This window comes from Mauremys reevesii, linkage group 8 (assembly GCF_016161935.1).
Source record: "Mauremys reevesii isolate NIE-2019 linkage group 8, ASM1616193v1, whole genome shotgun sequence".
In the NCBI taxonomy this organism is placed as follows: domain Eukaryota; kingdom Metazoa; phylum Chordata; order Testudines; family Geoemydidae; genus Mauremys; species Mauremys reevesii.
The window spans coordinates 8,620,213-8,643,721 of NC_052630.1; the positions used below are offsets into that span (position 1 = coordinate 8,620,213).

Consider the following 23,509-nt stretch of genomic DNA (forward strand, 5'->3'; position numbering starts at 1 on the left):
ACTACTTTTTCTAGTGTTTAATCCAGTCCAGGTTTAAAAGACTGACGTAACGGGGATTAGTCATTATTTGCCATAGTCCTGTGGTCTACATATATTTACTTTGACATTTTAATCTGACATTATAACATGGTCTCCACAGACTTGCATTGCCACTATTTTGGCATTATAATGTGGTCTCTACAGGCTTGTATTGATATTGTAATTCAACATTGCAAAGTGATCCCCATGGATTTGCATTAATTTTGTCATGGGGAGAATGTTTTGATGTCTTAAGACCCATTTAAACTAATAGAGAATTGGCACCTTTAAAGGAGTTTGTGCAATGGTAATTTCTCATTCTCAGTAATTCTCTTTCAAAAACATGCATTTCAAGACAGTTTCCCCAATTATCAGGAGATAATTAACTCTAAGGACCGGCTTGCAAAACTGTATTTAAAAATTAAATTGTGTTTCACTATGACGTGGCAAAACCTCTGAGCATACACTATTAAATAAGTAACAACAATAAAGTTCACCCTTGGTACATTAAAATTTGGGCTTAAGTGATTAGAAATAAATAGGGCTACATGTTTGTCATGGTAAATTTTGAGGGATCTCTTTTAAAATTTATATTTAAAGATGTGTTTTCATGTGATATAACATACCAGGTTTCATATGGAAGAACCAGTGCTGTCCTTTGGATGATGGATAGATAGTCCAGTGGCTTGTGGGCACTTGAAAAAAATTAAAAAGTTGCAGCTGCATAGCAGCAAAATCTCACAATGGAAGGGTTGCAGTCATTTTGGATTTATGCAATGCCTCTTCACTACTTTGCTTTCCCCTGTCTGCTTTTCTTGTTCTGGACTGATGGCGATTGCCAATGCAATTATAATCCCTGCTGTGATTGTTCACCAAGACCTAAAGGGGTTTTAAAACATTTTTTTGGCCTCTGAGAGATTGAAGATTTCTCTTGATTGTGTCACCATTCTCTTAGGAGTAACAGATTCCTTGTCACCTTTGACAATCATGTATCACTAGAAATAGACAAGCTATGTAATAAACCGCAGTATCTTGTGGTTTATAATGAAAAACTGCATTTCCCGTTGAGGTAAAACTGGAAAAGCCAGGTTAACCTCAACAGTAATGTGACTCCCAATGTGTCTATCATACTATTAAACATAATTTTTAACGTATAAGGCCTGATTCTGCCATCATTTTCTCATGTTGAACAGTACTTTATGAGTCGTCTCATTCACTTCATTCTAATTACTCATGGAGTAAATTGCCCGGCCTGAGTAAGGGCATACAGTTGGCTCATAATAAATGATCACATTAAACCCAGTTAGTGAAGGAGTCATTAGAATCAGACAAATGACTGTAAAATGGACTCCTTATTGCTGCATCTGTCCTCTCCTATATGTGCTTAGGTTACTGTAGGGAGGAAACTAGATCATACTCCTGCAGCAGTGCAGAGCCAATGTAGCTATGGAAGAACAAGATGTATTTTAATCAGTCTCATGAATCATTTTAAAATAAAAAATTGCCAGCTCAGATTTGGCTGCTTAATCCTTATTGTTGCTGATGTGTTTGATGTCTGAAGTAGACAGCTGAGTGCCATGTTATGCTTGTGATGCTGACACGTAGGAAAACCTTAGTTTTGACTCCTATGCTAAATAAATCAACCACAAAAGTCACTGAAGGAGAACAAGCATGCCACACCATTATGTCATTTTCATAGCATCACTCTTCAGATAATACCCACAGTTGGGCAAGAGGCAGGGTCTTGAATTATAAAGAAACCTTTGTATTCTTAAAAGCTTGCTGGCTAGAAGGAAGCCAACTCTAAGGTGTTAGTAAAATGCAGATAGTGAAACTACTTATCCGCTAAGACTCCTGCCTTAACTTGCTTGCAAATGAAAGGTGCAATCGAACTGGAGAAAGTGAAAATTATCCAAGAGATGTGAAAAAGAGAAAAGTCCAGATTTCCGAGAATATGGAAATATGGCAATACATCACAAACACTGCATTATTTAGTATAGTATAGAACCAAGTGCTCCTCAGTGCTTTTGTAGAAAATGGTCTTTGAATAATGACTGAGCAAGTTCCAGGAGAGCCTTTTGTCTCGAGCCTTTCGTGGTTTGTCATTCGTCACTGGAGTGGAATGAAGAGCTATTGTAACATAAAAAGGAACATTTAAAAAGTGGAGGATTTGGTCGATGAATCCCCACTCAGAAATGACTCAGCTTCTGAAGTGCAGTGTGCTGTGGAGGTCTCCACACTATTAGTAGATTGGACGATGTATAGAATGGAAAGATTTTTCCCCTGAGCCAATTAATTATGCAGTATATTTGTGGGTATTTAGTATATTGAAATAAAAAATTGTAATGTGCAGAAATGAAAGTTATGGCATTTTTATAATTAACAGCAATGCAACTCTAAAATTTCCCACCACACTGGGAAAAGTACATAACATTGATCATTAGTATTATCAGAGATGCCAGGTTTAGATAATTTACAGTATCTGAATGCCTTATCGCCTACCCATTTCTTGTTATGGTGAAGGTGAAAGATTCCATGGAGCTTGTCAAAACAGTATGAGATAATCCTGGTGTCTTGGCTGGTTCTCATTTTCAGTAGGACAGATGATAATAGTCATATCTTTTATATTTAAGTGTCAGTCCTGAAGCTCTTTGTAAACAAGAGTGACTACTGAATGGCAGCCACCCTTTGAGGTGGGAAATGGCAGCTGTTTAATAGTCTATGGCAACATTGTAAAACCACTTAGGACAGGAAGAGAAGAAATCTGTATCAAAATGAATCAATCGGTGGGGGGGTCAATATAGGAATCTGGCCAAGGCACTGGGATCTACAACTCTGCTCTTTCAAAAATTGCTGTGGGATCTTTAATATCACAGATTGGGTGAAAACCTGGCTCTACTGAAATCAATGGGAGTTTTGCAATTGGCTTCACTGGGACCAGGATTTTCCCTTTGGTTTATGTCTCATTCGGATAGACAAAACTTCCAGCAGCACGGTGCTCATTACTTCCAGGACGGAAGTAAGTACTGACTCCAGAGAGAGTGTCTCACCATGAAACACCAACATGGCTTCCTGAGTTTTCCTGGAAGGTCTCCCATCCAAGCACTGACTGGAACTGGCTGACCCTGCACAGTTCCGAGATCTGATGAGATCACCGTTTAAGATGATATGGCTGCAGGCCTATCCAACAAGGCTGTGGATGAGATTTTGATGTCTAAAACCAAATTCCAGTCCACCTTCATACTCCCATAACACACAATGGCAGCATTTCTCCTGGGCAGCTTCAGTTTCTTTCTGTTAAACGTTTAAAATCTTCCCAACTCAACCGTGCTGTATGAAAATATGAGTATTCGGTATTCTCTGATATTCAGAGTGGGGATTCCTATCAGTGTACTCCCTTTGAGGAGCAGAAGAACAGGTCGTTTCTCTGAGCAGGGGTGGCTCTAGACATTTCGCCGCCCCAAGCACGGCGGTATGCCGCAGGGGGCGCTCTGCCGGTCCTGCAGCTCCGGTGGACCTTCCGCAGGTGTGCCTGTGAAGGGTCCGCTGGTTCCGCAGCTCCACCAAAGCCGCGGGACCAGCGGACCCTCCGCAGGCATGCCGCCGAAGGCAGCCTGCCTGCCGCGCGACTGGCAGAGCGCCCCCCGTGGCATGCCGCCCCAAGCACGCGCTTGGCGTGCTGGGGCCTGGAGCCGCCCCTGTCTCTGAGTCTCAGGAGACTATGCAGAATACAGAAAAGAGCAGCTACAGGAAGTGATTTCGCTGCACAAGCTGCCCCAAATAGACATATTGGTGTTATTTAGCAGTTGGTTGCCAAGTGAAATGTTAGGAAGATTATGTTTTTACATTTGAACAAATTATCAGCTTTTCAGAGAACCATATTTTCATAGGCTGCACTTTGCTGTCAGACCTCCTACTGAATTCTCTTGATATGCAAACAAGTTCTAATAGATATACTATGGTTATGCCCTATAAGCTGATATCTCTGGAGAGCCGTTGATTATCCTGTCATTAGCTTTCACTTTCTTTTTCTTTCTTCCCCTCCCCTCCCATCCATGGAGATAGCAAGTATTCTTGTCTCTGGGGGTTTCTGGATGGTTAGTGCACTAGTTCCCTTTTAAATGGGGTCCCTTGATATTTGAGTGTCATCAAGGAAACATCATCACTATTTAAAAATATAGCTGACACTTTGAAAAAAGGAGACTTGGAATTTAAAAGAATGTATGAGAAGCATCCCAGATCTTCAAGGCTCCCGAGGACAGCGTTATGTCTGGGTAGAGGTGTATTTGCTTCAGACAGTGAATATTAGACTTTATTACATCAATAGTTTCAGTAACCTCTTTTCTTCACAGTGATAGCACTTATTCTTAATCAGATTCTCAGACTGCACCAAGTGGGGGTCAATATGTGAATTTGCCATAGAGACAGATTTTTAAAGCTGAAATCTACCAAACTAGGTTAATACATAAAATGCCCCCCTTTCATGCTTGCGACCCATCACTACAATATAAGAGGACTTTCCAACTAAATATTAAACAATGTGATTGACATTTGTCCTGAATGGTTCCTTCTCCAGTCCTCCACCAGGGGCAAAATTAAAGAGTCTTTTGCACGTGGACTAGTATGGATCAGTCATACAACTCTTGTTAACATTTCAGTTGTAAGAGTTCACCAATCTCTGTATGTCAATGTTAAATACCTCTCAAATAGGCTCTGGGGTCTAACCTTCCCTCGTTGCATATGCATAACTCCTATGTATTGCACTGAAAATATGTTATATACAGTGGCAGATTAATGATTTTGCTGCCCCTAGGCCCTGAAATAATTGCTGCCCCCAACCCCATATGAACTTATTAAACATCAATATTTTCAATATCAACACCAATAGTTTCGCTTTTTACTTCACTACTACTTTCAAGTATTTTTTCTGTCTCACTCTCGGCACTAACTGATACAACAAAGGAATCTATTTTGCGCATTTTTGTTATCATTTCATTTCCCCTTTCTTTTGTATAGCTTTTTTTTTTTTTAACTGAGAACCGCTTAATTTCTTCCGGTCATATTATTAATGTTTAGGATTCTCGCGAGCATGTTTACTAAATGGCATCGCGCCGTCATTGGTGGTTTCAATACGCCCTATGATTGGTAGAATCACAGCGTCACTGATGCTGCGATTACAAAAATGCTGCTATTATAAATTTGCCGGCCTAGGCCTAGGCCGTGTCAGCCTAGGTGATAATACGCCGGTGGCTATATATGCCTCATAGCCATTGGCTTAAATTGAAAGCAAGTCAGTCAGGGCAGTAAGTTGTGCACATTGTTCATTCTCCTTTATTTGAAGCAGGAGACTGGCTCATTTCTTAGAACACTGTTCAATTTTAAATGATCGTTTGACCAATTAAATGTTTCTAGGCAAGTCATGTGACTCAGCCTCTGGCATTAGCACTTTTGCAAGAGTTTAATGGTGCCCTGGACCAAATTTTCAATAGCAGCTTCTAATTTGCCATTGCAGATATTTTTGTAAGCGGTTTTACATATCTGAGGGGCAGATTCTGATATCCTCACTCGCATTGCGTAGCACCTTACTCTACAGATAGTCACATTGATTTCAGTCAGAAATGCCTGTGGAGTAAGGTGTACTGTTCAACCAGAGTAAGACTGTGTGTATGTATGTACCAGGCTAATTTGTGCATGTGACCCACATATCTAATTACTTGATTTGCATGCGCAGATGCACAAATCCAAGTTTTTGCAAGTACATACTACCAGAAATTCAGGTGCTTGAAATGCTGTAGGTGCCAGTATTTTGTGGGCAGGCTTGGATTCCTGGTTCTGCGAATACTACAAATATTTACTAACATGCATCATCTTCAGGTTTGCAAGCATTTCCATTGAAGTGAACTACTCTGAGGCTGACTGGAGCGTCAACAGGCTGAGGTTTATACTCTACAATTTTGAGTGTAGTTGTTTTATCTATGAGGTAATAACTTTGCTGTTCATTTGAGTTTCATATCATGCTGTTTTAGGCCCCAGGCAAAATTTGCTACTAAGGTAGTGTCAAGGAGTAATGCTTGCTGGGTTTTGTTAAATCAGTTGTGCAAGAAATAACTCAAATGAACAATGCAGCATTTCATGTATGTCCTGTATATAAACTAAGCTTTGCACTTGTGCTATATTTTTGGATGTGTTGGGATATCTGAGATTGGAGCATTAATAATTCATTCTTCATGCACATACACACACAATCTCTATGAACTAATCAAGCTATTTCTCCTATAGAATGGGAAGGAAGAAAGAGAAAGTGAGAGATTATTTGTATTTTTAAATAATTGGCATTTACTCAGATATTACAGTGAAGGAGACCATGGTAGTAGTCAAGCATCAGAGGGGTAGCCATGTTAGTCTGGATCTGTAAAAGTGGCAAAGAGTTCTGTGGCACCTTATAGACTAACAAACGTATTGGAGCATGAGCTTTCGTGGGTGAATACCGAAGTAGGTATTCACCCACAAAAACTCATGCTCCAATACATTTGTCAATCTATAAGGTGCCACAGAACTCTTTGCCATGTTAGTAGTGTATCTAGGTAGATAAATCAATTGCTGGAATGGTCAGTTGAAAAACCACTACAGTGTTTTCTGAATCCCATTTCCTAGTATGAGCTATAGAATTTTGGGGCCGTACCTGACTTGACGGGGTCATTTAAAGAGCACTTCTAAGGAGAATGGAATTAATGTGGATTGTGTGGGAAAAATCTTTACAGTATGCTCATGCAGCCTGATCCTCTGGAAATTGGCTTTGTAAACCACATCTTGACCACTGAAGAGTTAGGAGGTCAGCAATTACAGCTCAAGATTTAGTTCAACCTGTGCATATCTTGGGCCAAATTCACCCCAGATTTTTATGCCACTGAAGTCAGTGGAGTTATGCCACGCAGGGATTTGTCCCCTTGTTTTTTAACTCAGCTCCTCCTATCACTTCCTTTTCACTAGGCTCACTGGATTCTATCTAGAAGGGCTGGTGCTGGTCAGATTACAAAGATTTTGATTTTTATATGATGTCAAGAATATCCAGAATTTTCTATCATACCTGATGACGATAAACGTTTTGGAAGGGCTATTAAACCTCATGCTTCATAAGCAAGTCTCAAACTACTAGAGACCTTGTGGGAGGCAGATTCATCTCTCCTCTGCCTACTGTGGTGGTCTTGCATCTTCCTTTGAAGCATCTGGTACTGGCACCGTCAGAGACAAGATACTGGCCTAGATGCACCATAGTTCTGATCCAGTCTGGCAATGCCTGTGTTCCTAAGAGACCCAAGTTGCTAATAGCAAAATTATAATTTCATGTAGATTGTGTCTGATAATAAGCAAAGAACTGATACTGGCAGTCCCTTTTGACAGCAGACTTCGTGATGGTCACAGAAAAGTGGCTCATCTAGTTCGTTTGCACTAAAGAGCAATTAGTGGACTCTCTACCTGTCACTTTTTAAAAGTGAACTCCGTGGGGATCACCGGCACCTACCATGAGTTAGCGATCTAACCTACATCAGCACTGGTGCAAAAACTCAGAGAGCCATAGCAGACTTCCTCACTGCACCCCCATCCTGTTGCACCCAATGGGGAGAATCTGCCCCGAATGCAGATCTGAACATCCCCAACGCTGAAACAAGTCAGGCTTATGCTGCTTTGACACTGGGCCCATTTCCAGTGTGTCATAGATCCTTAATTACGGAGCTGTAGTAGAGAAAGGAGTCATTGCTTGGGGCTACAATTGAGACTTCTGGGAATGAGAGGAGGTTTATTATTCAGCTGTAAACTTGCTGCATTATTTTAAATGCCAGCCAAGTCTTTCTGTATACTTAATCCAGCCTGTGAAAATAGAAGACTGCTTGGCTGACCGAACGACTATTGAACTTGCATAGGCTGAGCATATTACAGAGTTAATACATTTAAACTTCAGGCTGATTACTGACTGGGTTGCTGCTTTATCATCTCTTGCTAGCAGTTCCTTAGAATAGCAATGGGGTAGCTAGCTCATTAAGAGCCTGCATTCCTACCCTGCTGGATGGAAGTGTGCCATAACAACAGGTGGCTGCACTGGGAGCAGGTGCAGATGGTGCCCTGGAAGGATATGCAAGACCAGACGTTTGGGAGCTAGTTTTTGTTACAGACTACGCCCATGTCATCCATATAGCAGAGGAACCTTCTCTCTGATTTGGAATGCTCTGGGGAATGAGAAGAGAAAATAAGCTCTTATCCTCATTAACAGAAATCTGTATTTAAGGCCAAATTCTGCTGTTGGTTACACTGGCACAGCCCCTTTGCACTGTCACTCTTGCATTGGTGTAGGTCTGAATTTGGCCCTTAGGGTACGTCTACACTGTGATAAAAGACCCACGGCACAGCCGAAGCTGGCCTGCGTCAGCTGACTCAGGCTCATGGGGTTCAGACTGCAGGTATATGAAATTGCAGGGTAGACGTTTGGGCTGAAGCTGGAGCCCAGGCTCTGGGACCCTCCCCCGTCACGGGGTCTCAGAGCCCAGGATCCAGCCAGAGCCAGATTGTCAACCCTGCAGCTTTGTAGCCCCACAGCCTGAGCCCCACAAGCCCGAGTCAGCTGACCTGGACCTGCTGCAGGTCTTCTGTTGCAGTACAGACATGCCGGTGTGTTCCTGGAGCTAGGGCCTTGGTTCCAGAGTCAGCATATTTGGGTTCTGTTCTACTGACTTGCTCATGTGGACTTGAGCAAGTCTCTTAGCCTCTCTGTTCTTCCATCTCTAAAATACTTTGTAAAGCTCTTGGAGAGCCACAGATGAAAATCAATGATGAATGCTAAGTGCTATTGTTCATAGTATTCCACCCACCATAGAGAATCTGCATCTGCACATGCAAGGGCAGTGGAGACAGCTTATTTTCCAGGGACCATAAATCTAAGGGCTGCATCGAGCCCAGGGATTCTTAAAAAAATCAAAATCAATAGGATTTCTGTGCTAATCAGGCAACTGCTCAGATTATGAATTGCAATATGGTGTAATTAACAATAGTGAAAAATTGACATGCTGTACCTAGCAGTGCTTGTGCTGCAGTTCAGTGATTATTGATGTATGTGGGCTGTAGGATTTGGCTCTCTTCCGTGTGTAATTAGTTATAAATAACCTTTACAGTCAGTTATTTATGCATATATTTTGCGTGTGTGTGTGTATAGATGTGTGTGGGTGTGTGTATATATATAATATGATTTATTGTTTTTTAAACCTCTCTGACAGACTCCAGAGACCAATTTACAAATGCACGTTAAGATTTTCGACTAGGAGACAGGTAACAGTAGGTGCTAATAAATGAAAGAACTGTGATTGAAGTGTTGTGACATGCAGCTTTCGGCGCAACCTGCTGCGTGATGACAGAATCATCAAACCTAGCTGAAAGTAATCAGCAGGGACAGATAAAGCTGTGCTTGTAATTATCTATTTGATATACAGCTTTCTTTTTTCCCCTCTGCATAAATAGTGGAATTGCTTTGCTTGGTGCGGGAGGCTTTTATACTTGTTGGGGCCTGTTTATCTGAGAGGACGCGAGAGTGGCCCTAGCTCTGTGTTTTTGTTTAATTTATGAGTTTTCAGCTGTAGTTCTTTCAGCATCAAGTTGAGCTGGCCTTGGTTCAGATGGAAAGAGAGGCATCCGCGCGGCTACAAAGCTGACAGCATTGTAGCGTCAAGGGGCCTGATTCTGATTTCAGCCATAGCACTGTTATACCAGTGTGACTTTCCATCGATGTCAGTAAGTTACCCTCTGGCCCCTAGTCTCAGTTACACCAATGTAAATCGGGGTATGTCGAAAGCTGTGCACGGGCTAGCTTGGAATCCAGCTAGCACAGTGAAGTGGGGGCTTCAGTGGAGGCTACCAAGCCAAGTATGTACTCTGGGTCCATGCTGGACATATACCCCCAAGCCAAAGCCCCGTGTGCAGCTATTGTGTAGACGCATCCTGACTGTACACTGCTTAGAGGTGCAATTTTCACATTGTGCAAATTGCTCATTTGGTGGCCACTCTGATTTGGTGCCATTTTACACTCCAGGCAAGATGGAAGGCAGTAGAGAATCAGGCCCCAGTTGTCAAAGGCAAACACCAAGGTGTCAAAAGCAACCTAAACAAGAACAGAAAAAACTTTATTGCAGAGGTCGAAACCAGGCTTTGAATGGAAGGGAGGGACTGGGGGGCCAGGAGGGACAGCTCCCGCTATCAAAGTAATATCCATTTCAAAGAGAAAATGGGTTGTTAAATGATCACTTTTCTAGTTGTGGTCAGGGATATGTCCTCAGACATGATCTGAAACATTTCTGTCCTTGTAAATAGATGTCATTCTTAAGATTCGGAGACACATTTTCAATCTTTTGGCTAACTGGATTAATAGTGCAGTAATGCAGACTCAGACTTCAAATGTTAAAATAATAAAGCTAAAAGACACTGCCTTTAAAACAATCAGTAAATCAGTTCCTCTTATGTCTTTGTAATTCCTTTTGACTCATGTAATCGTGGTTGCACGGTATATAATGGTGAAACATAAGCACAAAAGCTAATTCAGTGGCTTCCTATGTGTGTCATATACATTTATTTAATATATCAAAATTCTAAAGTTGGATTTCTTAATTTAAGCACAATTAGGAGAGTGTTGCACACCAAGCGGATATTGTTGTACAAGTCCCAAGACAATTTTAATTTAGAGCTTTTAAGTCATCATAAAATCTCTTTAAATCCTTCTTAAAAACCCTCTCTTCCACAATTCATATAACGGCCATTGTATGTTGATATAACATCACCATTCCTCCTGCCTACATAAAGGAACCTAAGGGCATATCTACACTTAAAATAGCTGCACTTGCGTCGCTCTAGCGCTTCAGTGAAGACGCTACTACACTGGCAGGAGAGCTTCTCCCATTAATCCACCTCTGCGACAGGCGGTAGCTGTGTCGACAGGAGACGCTCTCTCCTCAACATAGTGCTGTCTACACTGGGGGTTAGGTTAGTATAACTGTATCACTCAGGGGTGTGGGTGTAAGATCTGGCCTAAGTTATCACTTTTCTCAGTGCAGTCTTTTCTAGCCTGTTGAAGTCAATCAAATGACTGCCACTGACTGCAGTGGGCTTTGGAGCAGGTGCGGAGTTTGTAAATGCTTTAGACGAGGGCCCATATTTTTGTGTTTTGTAGAGTTCTGAGTGCACGGTCAGTGCTTGCCAAATCATAAGTAAAAATTCTTCCATTTTTTAAAGGTCTCTGTCATTTTCCCCATTTTTATGCTTTAATTTTCAATTTCTTAAAACAAAAAAATGCCATTGTTTCATATGCACACCCAGAACAGTTCATTTATTGCCTATAATTATTTGCCAGGCATTTGAAAATGGGTGGGGGAAAGAGATTGTAAGGGTAACGAATGGTGTATTAACGTTTTTAGTTGCCCCGCTCGCTACTAGTTGTGGATTATCTTGAAGTGTACAGCTGCACTAAGAATGTATTTTAAACCTACGTCAAGAGCACCTGGAGTTTATGCACTCTTTTTGGTATTTCTATCGTTCTAATAATAATTGGCTACAAATATACAGTGGAGCCCCATCCCGTATTCCTTACACAGACAAAGTTATTGTTGAGAACGTCTAGCCGGCATGAGTAGCATAGGAACTAAAATGTACACACATCAGGGGTTAGATTCTGATCTCACACCAATGTTGATCTCAAGTAACGTCACCGCAGTCAATGGAAATACTCCAGACTTACACCAGTTTAATGAGAACAGAATTTTGTTACAAATTAAGGAAGAAGTTTTGCATCTATGGATTCATACCTGATTTTTCTCAGTGTTGTACTTCATGGCTCTAGTTCATTATAGTTCCAAGCAGTGATGGCATTTTAAGGTAAATAATGTGTTTTCTGTGCTGCTTGATGCCGAAGGGCTTTTATTACTGCTGTTACATGAAAAGGAAAGTTACTTAAAAAAAAAAAATGACGTTAACAAATGGAAGCCCTTGGGGAACTATTGCCTGGATGGGATTTTGATTGGAGTTCAATTTAATAGGCCGTAAATCTTCCCATTTCTGATTTACATTCTGCTTCAGACTGGCTACCAAATTCGTGCTAATTAGTGTTTCGTTTTTCCCTATCAAACAAATTTTACAGATATGAGTGTAAACAGGAACATTCCCCCAGCAAGGTGACCTTGCTCTTGTAAGCAATGTACTGGTAATTGATTTAGTGCCTCACCATCATCTATAAATTGGGCCTCTTTCAGTAGCATGCTTAGCAGCAGATTTTTAGATAATTGGTGGGAGTCGTTGGTTTTTCAGTGTAATATTTTGATTGCAAAATATTTCTCATAAATCTGTAACGCAGCGACAACTATGATCATTGTCATTTTACTGCGGCGATGGAACATATACTGCTGGAAGATATGACTGACTGACTGACTTCAGATGCAGTGATGTGCACTGTAGCAGGGTGCTCCCCTGCTCCTGCCCTGCGGGGCTAGAAACAGCCCAGGAGAGGGCTGTGGCTGGGGCAAGAAGCCTGGGCTGATTGGGGAAAGTAGGCTCAGCTGTGGCCATGCCCCAATCAGGCCCTGCTGGTCCCTATAAGAGGCTGTGAGCCAGAAGCCCAAACAGTCTCTCTCTGTTTGTAGAGGGAGATGGGCCTCGCTGCAGGGGGCTAGACACAGGGTACCTGAGTGGAGCAGGGCTGGGGAAAGGCAGAGGAGTTGGGGAGCTCCAGCCTGGAAAGCCCCAGGCTGCAGCCTAGCAGAAGGCCAGGGGGTACTGGGGGTTGCAGAGGGCAGCCCAGGGGTAGGCCAAGGCAGCAGGTCCAAGCCCTCCTTGCCAGTGATGAGTAGGCTGATACAGCAGTCTGCCCCAGGGCGTGGGGCTAGATGATGACTGGCAGTAGCCTGATACTGAGGTGAGGTGGGGATAGAGGGTGGGGGTTTCCCAGGGAGGGGAGACCCTGAGAGAAAGGGGTACTGCTGGGGGGGCAGCACCCAGTTAAAGAGGCACCAAGTCCTGGGAGGGACATGGGGGCCAAGAGGCAGATCACCAGCCTACAGGGGGCGCTCCAGAGCTGGAATGAGCTAATTCCCGGAACAGACCAGCAGGAGGTGCCGCAGGGGTGAGTCCGCTCGTCTACATGCACATATCAGGGAGAAAAACCCCTCTGTATTTTACATTAGCACTGTCCAGAGGGCCAGATCCAACGCAATGAAGTCATTAGAATGAAGTCTGTGGGAGTTTGTGGACCTTGGGTCAAACCCTGACTCCCTCATATTGAAGCTGGGCTGGGAGACTGATATACAGCTGCTGTCCTTTATGGTGTATGATTATTAATTAGGGGGTCACAATAAGGGAGAAATAGACCAGAATGTCAGTTTCCCCTTGTGGTTTGCCCCACACTCATCACTTGTGATTCCTGTGCATTTGTAAATTGTATAGTTTCAGTATATTGCTCACTTAATCATTCCTGGCATTATTGGAATTGACAGGTTGAATTTTGTGCCATTTTACTGCATCACGGTCTGTAAATTGAATATTTTATAGCTTGTTGAAAAGGTGAAAAGGAAGGAACATCTGCCACCAGTTTCCTAATTACATCAGCATCAAATACATAATAATGTTCTTAACACCACCCACACTTGCTGAGAAGCCATTTATAACCACGGCCCAGACAAGCCGAAACAGTTAGTACAATATGACTCTCTTTCCTTCAACACTGCTGATCATTTTCCCCCTTCTTCAGCTCCCCTCCTGGCAAAAAAGAAGAGGGATTGGAATTATCTTTCTAAACAGTCTTTCTGTGCTAAGGTGAATAGCTTAAAAATGCATGAAACTAGTGTGGAAAATGTATGTACAAGAAACCAGCCTCACGTATTAAGGGTCCCAGTGAATCTACTGTTGTTATTCATTACTTGTACTATGGTAGCGACTGGCGACCTCAGCTGAGATCAGGCGCCGTTGTGCTAGGTGCTGTTGAAACCCAGAGCGAGAAACAGTCCTTGTCCTGAAGAGTTTACAACAGATAAAGAAAGTAGGAGAAAGGTAGTGTTGTTATCCTCACTTTGCAGATGGGGAGCTGAAGCATGGAGAGTTTAAGCCCTGGTCTACACTGGGGGGGAATCGATCTAAGTTATGTAACTTCATCTATGTGAATAACATAGCTGAAGTTGACATACTTAGATCGACTTACCGTGTTGTCTTCACCGCGGTGAGTTGACTACTGCCGCTTCCCCGTCAACTTTGCCTGCGCCTCTTGCTGAGCTGGAGTACAGGAGTCAACGGGAGAGCACTCGGGGGGGGGGGGGGCGATTTATCACGTCTAAACTAGACGTGATAAATCGATCCCCGCTGGATTGATTGCTGCCTGCCGATCCAGCGGGTAGTGAAGACATACCCTAAGTGACTTGCTCAAGGTCACAAAGGAAATCTGTGGCAGATCGTGGAAGTGGAGCCCAAATCTTCTGAATCACAGCCCAGTGTGTCAACCTCAAGGTCATTATTCTTCCATTCGTCTCTCAATCTGTTCCTTAACAGGCTGATGTGATTGCAGAGCCATTGGCCATTATCTTTGAAAACTCGTGGGGATCGGGGGAGGTCCCGGACAATTGGAAAAAGGCAAATATAGTGCCCACCTTTAAAAAAGGGAAGAAGGAGAACTCGGGGAACTACACACCGGTCAGTCTCACCTCAGTCCCTGGAATAATCATGAAGCAGGTCTTCAAGGAAACCATTTTGAAGCACTTGGAGGAGAGGAAGGTGATCAGGAACAGTCAACATGGATTCACCAAGGGCAAGTCATGCCTGACCAACCTGATTGCCTTCTATGATGAGATAACTGGCTCTGTGGATATGGGGAAAGCGGTGGACATGATATATCTTGACTTTAGCAAAGCTTTTGATACAGTCTCTCACAGTATTCCTGCCAGCAAGTTAAAAAAGTATGGATTGGACGAATGGACTATAAGGTGGATAGAAACCTGGCTAGATTTTGGGCACAACGGGTAGTGATCAATGGCTCAATCTCTAGTTGGCAGCCGGTATCAAGTGGAGTGCCCCAGGGATTGGTCCTGGGGCCGGCGTTGTTCAACAACTTTATTAATGATCTGGATGATGGGATAGATTGCACCCTCACCAAGTTCGCGGATGACACTAAGCTCGGGAGAGAGGTAGATGTGCTGGAGGGTAGGGATGCAGTCCAGAGTGACCTAGACAAATTGAAGGATTGGGCCAAAAGAAATCTGATGAGGTTCAACAAGGACAAGTGCAGAGTCCTGCACTTAGGATGGAAGAATCCCATGCACTGCTACAGACTCGGGACCGACTGGCTAAGCAGCAGTTCTGCAGAAAAGGACCTGGTGATTACAGTGGATGAGAAGCTGGATATGAGTCAGCAGTGTGCCCTTTTTGCCAAGAAGGCTAACGGCATATTGGGTTTCATTAGTAGGAGCATTGACAGCAGATCGAGGGAAGTGATTATTCCCCTCTATTCGCCGCTGGTGAGGCCACATCTGGAGTATTGCGTCCAGTTTTGGGCCCCCCACTACAGAAAGGATGTGGACAAATTGGAGAGAGTCCAACGGAGGGTAACAAAAATAATCAGGGGACTGGGGCACGTGACTTACGATGAGAGGCTGAGGGAACTGGCCTTGTTTAGTCTGCAGAAGAGAAGAGTGAGGGGGGATTTGATAGCAGCCTTCAACTACCTGAAGGGGGGTTCCAAAGAGGATGGAGCTTGGCTCCTTTCAGTGGTGGCAGATGACAGAACAAGGAGCAATGGTCTCAAGTTGCAGTGGGGGAGGTCTAGGTTGGATATTAGGAAACACTATTTCACTAGGAGGGTGGCAAAGCACTGGAATAGGTTACCTAGGGAGGTGGTGGGCTCTCCATCCTTACAGGTTTTTAAAATCCGTTTTGACAAAGCCCTGGCTGGGATGATTTAGCAGGTGTTGGTCCTGCTTTGAGCAGGGGGTTGGACTAGATGACCTCCTGCAGTCTCTTCCAACCCTGATATTCTATGATTCTGTGATTCCTTTATTTCACATTCAGTGTTTTGCCAGATGGTGAATTTCTCCAGAATATGCATGCTGCTGCATCCTTCCACTTCCATTATATGGATCTGTCTTAACACGGAGACCTGATCCCGCCTGAAACTGCCCATTAGTCTACTGTGCCCAACCCTGATACTAAGAATATGTCTACATTACAGTGGCACAGCTATGCTGCTGTAGTGCCATAGCAGAAATGGAAGGGGTTTTCTGTCAATGTAGTTAATTCAGCTTGCCATCAACCTAGCTGCATCTACAGTGGGGGTTAGTGGGCGTTGCACAGGAGGTGGAATTTTTTACAGCCCTGAGTGATGTAGCTAGGTCAATCTAATTTTTAGCTATTGGCCATGCCTAAGTCTTGTCTGGCAGACACGCTATATTAAAATGCCAGGTGCATTGCAAGTGACTTGATGAAGTATGCATTGAGAAGCAAACATGATCACAGCATGGCACCAGTGCAAAGCTCTGCCTGCTGGAGAAGCAGGCTCTGAGGACGAGGAATTGGACAGTTGCATCTGAGGCCTGGAGTTTGCTGGACTTTGTCATTGACACTGAGACCTGAAGCAGAATTTTTCCAGTTTCTCTCATCTCTTTTTAATAAGAAAGACCCTCCTAGTATGGATATCTACTACATGCAACTATATGATACGACACAGTAACTTTGGCCAAATCCTGAGGTCTTTTCTTAACTTTCATTCAGTCCCTACGCAAACAAACCCCTGTTCCCATAGAGAATTTACCCAAGGAAAGACTGTGTTAGAAAATCTAAATGTACCACCACGTTCTAAAACCATTGCTTTTATTAAAAACAAAAATCTTTGGCTCCCACAGCTCATATTCGACATTGTGGCACCAAGACTTGCTTTATTTTAGCTTTGCCGAGACAATGCAGAAGTATACCCTGACTCAGTGAGAGGTAAATAACTGCGCATTAGTCAAAAAGAGATCAGCTAGCATGTGGTTTTCACACAAGGCTTTTCGTATTCCAAAAATACATAACAAATTGATGGTGTCGGGGCAGTGACCACACAAGTAAACAGCGGCTGTTTTGCACTCAGCAGTAACTCATATATAGGGCTTTGGACAAGAGCATGTTTTATTGAGAGAAGCAATGGTAGCCAGAAATCTACTGCTGGAGAAGAGCAAGTTGTATTTTTATGGAAGGAGGGCAGCAAGGAAAGAAGTGGCAAGAAGGAAATACAAGGTACAGGAAGATACAGAAGGGTGAACGCTGTCAAGACGAGATAAAGCTTTAACAAATTTTAGCTTAGCTATCAGTGGGAAAAGCAAAAGCAGCTTTATTCCAACCCTCCTGTATAGGGAAATACCAGCCCCACGGACTCCCTTGCTTCTTCTCAGTGTAACAGGGGGAAAATAGATTAGCAGTGTAGCAGATTTTTCTAATGTTTATGATAGGCCCTCACAATAAACACCAAGCTAATCCCAAACAGTTGTGAGGCATTGGAGAGAAAGTGACTATAAATCCAGGATGAAAATACCAGTGTATTCATCTGATACCTACAGGCCCCCAGCGTGGCTTCTCCGAAATAGGCACATTTATCCAATCAAAACCAGCTTGGGCTGCTTTTTAAAGATGTTTCTCCTTCAGCCAGCAGTGAGGAGGAATCTTCATGCCAAATAATGCATTTATCAATGGCGTAAAAATCCTGGCACAGGTTTTTGCCTTGAAACTGTCTGCAGAGTTAAAAGTAATGGAAGTTTTTGACAACATAAGCCGAAGTGACATGCCATATTCTACATCCAAAATTGTTTCCACCTGGTTCAAATGTAGAATGCCAAACCACAACTCATGTAGACAAAAGCAATGATGGAGACAGTCATCTCCAAGCCACTCAGGCACTGATCTCAAATGTAACTCAGTCCCTAGAGAGACACTGTGGCCTCATAAATAGGGCCCTGGACTGGCAGTCAGAAGACTTCGGGTCTCTTTCTATCTGTGGCACAGTCGCTTCGTGCCTGTTTCCTATCCCACTCTTTGTCTTGTCTATTTGGACTGTGAGCTCAGTCCCTTACAGTGTGTCTGTACAGTGTACATCACCTAGCATCCGATCTAGGTGTTAGTGTAATACAAATAATAATAAAATAGATGGAAAAAAGCTTTATGGTGACTTTACACAGGGGTCTCTGCAGTGCCCAGAGATCTCCATAGCAGATCTATGCGCTTCATGAATCCACTGGGCTAAACCTCATGCACAGAGAAGCAGCAGCCTATGCTCAGTAGTTATTCATAGCCCAAGAGCATAGCCAGCCTGGCCAGCTGGCGTGGAAGATTCCATCTTTCAGCCCGTGGCGCTCTTACAAGAGAGCAACCCCTTTAACTCAGTTCTTCCCAGAGTGCAGCCCATGGTAAGAGATGGCTGCTCACATGTGGCTGGCTCTCCTTGTTTTCCTCTCAGAGCTAGTCTACACTTACGAGCCGGGTCGACCCGGTGAGTTCGACTTCTCGGAGTTCGAACTATCGCGTCTAATCTGGATGCGATAGTTCGAACTCCGGAAGCGATAGTTCGAACTCCGGTACTCCACCACTGCAAAAGGCAGTGGCGGAGTCGACCTTGGAGCCGCGGACTTCGATTCCGCGGCGTCTGGATGGGTGAGTAGTTCGAACTAGGGTACTTCGAATTCAGCTACGCTATTCACGTAGCTGAATTTGCGTACCCTAGTTCGACCCCGCTTCTTAGTGTGGACCAGCCCTCAGAGAGAGTGAGAGAGGACAGCTGAGAAGGGGAGATGAAATGAAGATCAAAAGTTAATGGTGCTGATTAACTTTTGATAAACGGATACAACACTTAACGTGTCAAAGCCAGCTGGAAATACATTATCTGCTTCCCTCATGTTACCTTCCCTGGTAAGCAATAGCTGTCCTTGCCACAGGGACTGCTGTAACAGCAGCTACTGGAGTCAGTGGACATGGGCAGGGTATTTATTTGCATTTGGAATTTGGCCTTAGGTCATGTGACTGGTGCCAGGAAATCAAGTGGCAGTTTCTGGCCAGCACAGTAGTGTGTCCTACCCTTATAACAATGCTCTGGGACTGTGTGTAGAATGGCAATGACAGGGGAGGCATTCTTGCTATTTACAGTGGCTCAAGCTATAAAAAGGTTTGGCAACCTCTTCGTTAATCTGAGCTCTGCTCCGCTCCCTAGGTTGGGGCTTATGGGGCCGGATTTTTTTAAACGTGTTTAGGCACCGAGAGGTGCCGAGATTTTTCAAAGGCATCCAATCAGGTTCGATTTGAAATCAGTAGGAGTCAGGCGCCTAACCAGCTTGAGCACTGCCTAAAGTCTGTTGAAAATCTGGCTCTTTGCATCCACATAATATAAAAAGCTCATAACCATTAGTACCCTTGTTAGCAGGGTTGGTAAGAAAACGGATGCACGCACGAAGTTCCTCTCACTCTCCTGCTCTAACACAAAGCCTTTAATGATGATCTCGGCAAGGTTAACCTGCATTTAGTACAGACGGTCTGTATGTGCGCTGGTTACGGGATTAGTATGACGGTAGTTATGTGACGGTGCTGAGAGCATCAGAATTTTCAGTGTCTTAGTGCTCTCCCTGTAAAGTGAGGTAAATCTTATAAATACTTCCCAGCCATAATGTTTTGAAGAGGTGCTAAGAACCTGCAGGAATAGAGGCCAGATAGCTACCTGGACTGCAAGGACAAAATACAGACACAAAGTCAGATTCGGCCCACTGTCTCTCTCTTGTTTCTGAGGTTAGGTAGTGTAACAAGTTGAAGCACAGGCCTACTAGCAAGAAAGTCTGTTCTCCACTGTCTTCTCTGCCAAAGACTTACCCGGGGCAAGCTGTTTGATCCCTCTGGTTAACAGGGGCCACCATTCCAGTCTGCGGTGGCTCTGCGCACAAAATGCCCATAGATGAGCAGGAATAATCTGTGCAAGAGATGTTGCTGCTCTGAAACTGCCACTGCTCTCCCAGAAAGCTTGCTGCACGGCTTCTGCTTGGACTTTTGGGGAAGTCGGGACTGGGGTGGAAAACTCCTGTTCCCATTCTTGCCATATGCAGAATTTGTAGCAGGCTTCTTTGCTCAGCACCATTTGGAATTTGGTTCTATTCTTTTAGCTCAGTGGTTCAAATCCTTAAAGCCTTTTTTGGCTTATGCTCAATCCTTAATCGGGCACAAGTCATTAGTATACATTTTTATGTAAAAAATTGCAAAATTTTTACATGTAACTTTATATCATCAGGTGCCACTTTTGAAGGATCACAAAATAAAAATCTCAGCATTGGAATATGGAGTTGTCCTGATTGGGATTGGTGGGTGGGGGAGGAAAGCTAAAAATCAATATATTGACGACATTCTTTTATATCTGTTGAGGTAGCTTAATTTTTTAAATATATGTAATACAGTGAAATGAACTTACAAAAGAATTATAATGTAATAGTCAATAAAAGACTAAAGAATCTAATGAAAGGAAGGTCAAAAGAATAGAGAGACAGGAAAAGGAGGAGAATAGGTATGTGATTTAAAAATCCATGTTTTAGTTATTAATATAAGACAGAAATGGTCCCACATTTCTTCCACAATGGAAATACGGGATTCAGTGTTACGTTATATGCCGTGTAATTCTTTACTTCTCTCAAGCTGCATTTTATTCTCTAATATTAGCGTATTAGAACAGGATATTGCCTGAACTGTTATCTCATTATTGGAGAAGCCTCGAATACATACTCTGAATACATCCTTCCTCTCCCTAACATTGTAGCAAGCTAAAGAAGCATGCACGACACAGCTTATGCTGTTGTTTACCAGGTGGCAGGGGGTTACTGAGATACCTAGTGGTAAAGTGTATAAAAATAAACAAGGAGAGGGCTGGCTGTTTAGGGTTGTCATGATTCACACAGGTGGCAGTGGGTCAGGTTATCCATCGCCCCTCTCCCCTCATGCCTTTGTGTGGTCATTTTATACTTCTGCAAAGTGCTACTGTTCTGATTTACATTCCCTTGGCGGTGGTGTAAATGATCGCACAAGGTGTGGGGCACTGGAGAATTTTCCCTATTGTGTCCCACGTTATATGATGTCACCTAATCCTTATGCAGCACTTCTCGTCAAAGCGCTTCACAATCTTGAATGGATTTAACCTCCCCATACATGTGTGAGGCAGGGCAGAGCTATTATCCCCATTTTACAGGTAGGGCACTGAAGCACAGAGAGGCTAAGTGACTTGCCCAAGGTCTCTCAGGAAGTCTATTGCAGAGCAGGGGCTTGAGCCCAGGTCTTCCAAGTCTTAGCTAGTGCCCAACATTCTTCCTCCCTAGCTTTGTTTTTCTCTAACCACGGAGCTAAGTCATCTGAGCATATTCTTTACAGCAGGTTTCAGATGGAGAGACCCCCAACGTCACATTTTCCCTCCCTCCCCTGTGTTACCTTTTGAACAGGTCAGAAATGTGCACAGAGCTCAATGTCTCTTCCCTTAAATCTACCACTTATGCAGTGCATAAGTGGTTGGAATGCTGGTATTTGTGCTGCAAGCCTGTATCAGATTCATTCTCTTTTCTTTGGGGTATGGACTTCTCCCACTTGCTCAAGACCACCTGCCAAGGATATTCTCTCCAGAGCCCAGCAGCCAAGGTGGTCACTCAAGAGACGTAAGGTATTTTGCCCGTATCATTCCCACCAGAGGCTATGTGTGCTGCTATTGCAACACTTTCAGCCTGAGGCTCTTGGGACCTGGTTTCAGATCCACTGCCTAGCAGCACATTTTCCACCATTAGGGCACCAGTCTTTCAGTAAGTCTCTTCGTAGAACTGTCCAGGTCTGAAGACCCCCCCTGAACTGAAAGGAAAGGCCACGCGCTGGTTGCCATAGTTGAGTTTCAGTTGACTAAAGCATTTAAACCCGTGCTTAAGTCCCACTGACTTAAAGTTAAGTACATGCTTAAATGTCTTGCTGAATAGGGATGCCTTCCTGAAACAGGGCTCTGTTGCTATTGCCACAGGCAGCCAAGTGTATCCAAACTCCACAGAAGCAGCTGCGTGGACTAATGTGCACTTTTGTGGAAAGACATTGTTGGTTGGGTTGTTGTGATACTAGCAGTTGTTTCAATTAAAAAGGAAGCATTGATCTTATCTAGGGCTGTCAATTCAGCGCAGTTAACTCACGCGATTAACTCAAAAAAATTAATTGTGATAAAAAAAGGTAATCGTGATTAATCACAGTTTTAATCACAGTGTTAAACTATAGAATACCAATTGAAACGTATTAAATATTTTTGGATGTTTTTCTACATTTTCAAATATATTGATTTCTGTTACAACACAGAATACAAAGTGTATGCTGCTTACTTTATATTATTATTTATTATTACAAATATTTGCACTATAAAAATGATAAACAAAAGAAAGTGTTTTTAGTTCACCTCATGCAAGTACTGTAGTGCAATCTCTTTATCATGAAAATGCAATTTACAAATGTAGATTTTTTTTTTGGTTACATAACTGCCCTCTAAAAGGAAACCATGTAAGACTTTAGAGTCTACAAATCCACTCAGTCCTACATTGTTTTATTTTTGAATACAGTTATTTTTGGGACATAATTCTACATTTGTAAGTTCAACTTTCATGACAGACATACTACAGTACTTGTATTAGGTGAATTGAAAAATACGATTTCTTTTGTTTTTTACAGTACAAATATTGGTAATAAAAATAAATATAAAGTGAGCACTGTACACTGTATTCCATGTTGTAATTGAAATCAATATATTTGAAAATGTAGAAAACATCCAAACATATTTAAATACATGGTATTCTGTAGTTGTTTAACAGTGTGATTAATCGCCATTCATTTTTTTAATCGTTTGACAGCCCTAATCTGATCACATTGATATCCGCTTGCTGCACTTTCACATTCCAGGAATGGGATAATATTGCAACTCTCAGGACAATCATGGCAGGCAGACTGAGACACGTCTTTTCTGTTTTTTCTTACCGCAGTCAACATTTTCCTCTTTGTTTCCGTCATTACTATGACTGACAGCATAGGTCACCCAAAGCATCGCTCGTAAACTAGATAGAATGCACAAACACATGCTGCCTGAGATTCATTGTAAAGGAGGTTCTCATTTTTCCATATTGTGAATGAAGTGATACTTCAGGCTCACATTAAAAAAGGAAGGAAAGAGCAGTATAGTTTTGTAAAACATTGAAACCAGCTAAGTCAGTGCCTTAACCTCAAGTTGACTTGACAGTGACCTTCTCAAGCATGAATAAGGAAGTTTTATGTGAGAACTTTGTCACTAGAGTTGTTAGTCTTTTGTATAGTCATCCTTCATCACATGCAAACTCTGCAGCAATTGTAGCAACATCTCCCATGAACCATCAGCAGGAATTGAACCCAGGGACTTCAATACTGCAACACAGACCTCTGCCACTTGAGC

The 23,509-nt window shown here is 42.9% G+C and overlaps 1 protein-coding gene across 8 annotated transcripts in view; it reads left to right on the forward strand.

Moving 5' to 3' along the window:
- Positions 1-23,509, forward strand: part of RASGEF1C (RasGEF domain family member 1C) — a 112,713-nt gene that overhangs the window by 37,492 nt on the left and 51,712 nt on the right. The gene's annotated exons all lie outside the window — the stretch shown is intronic.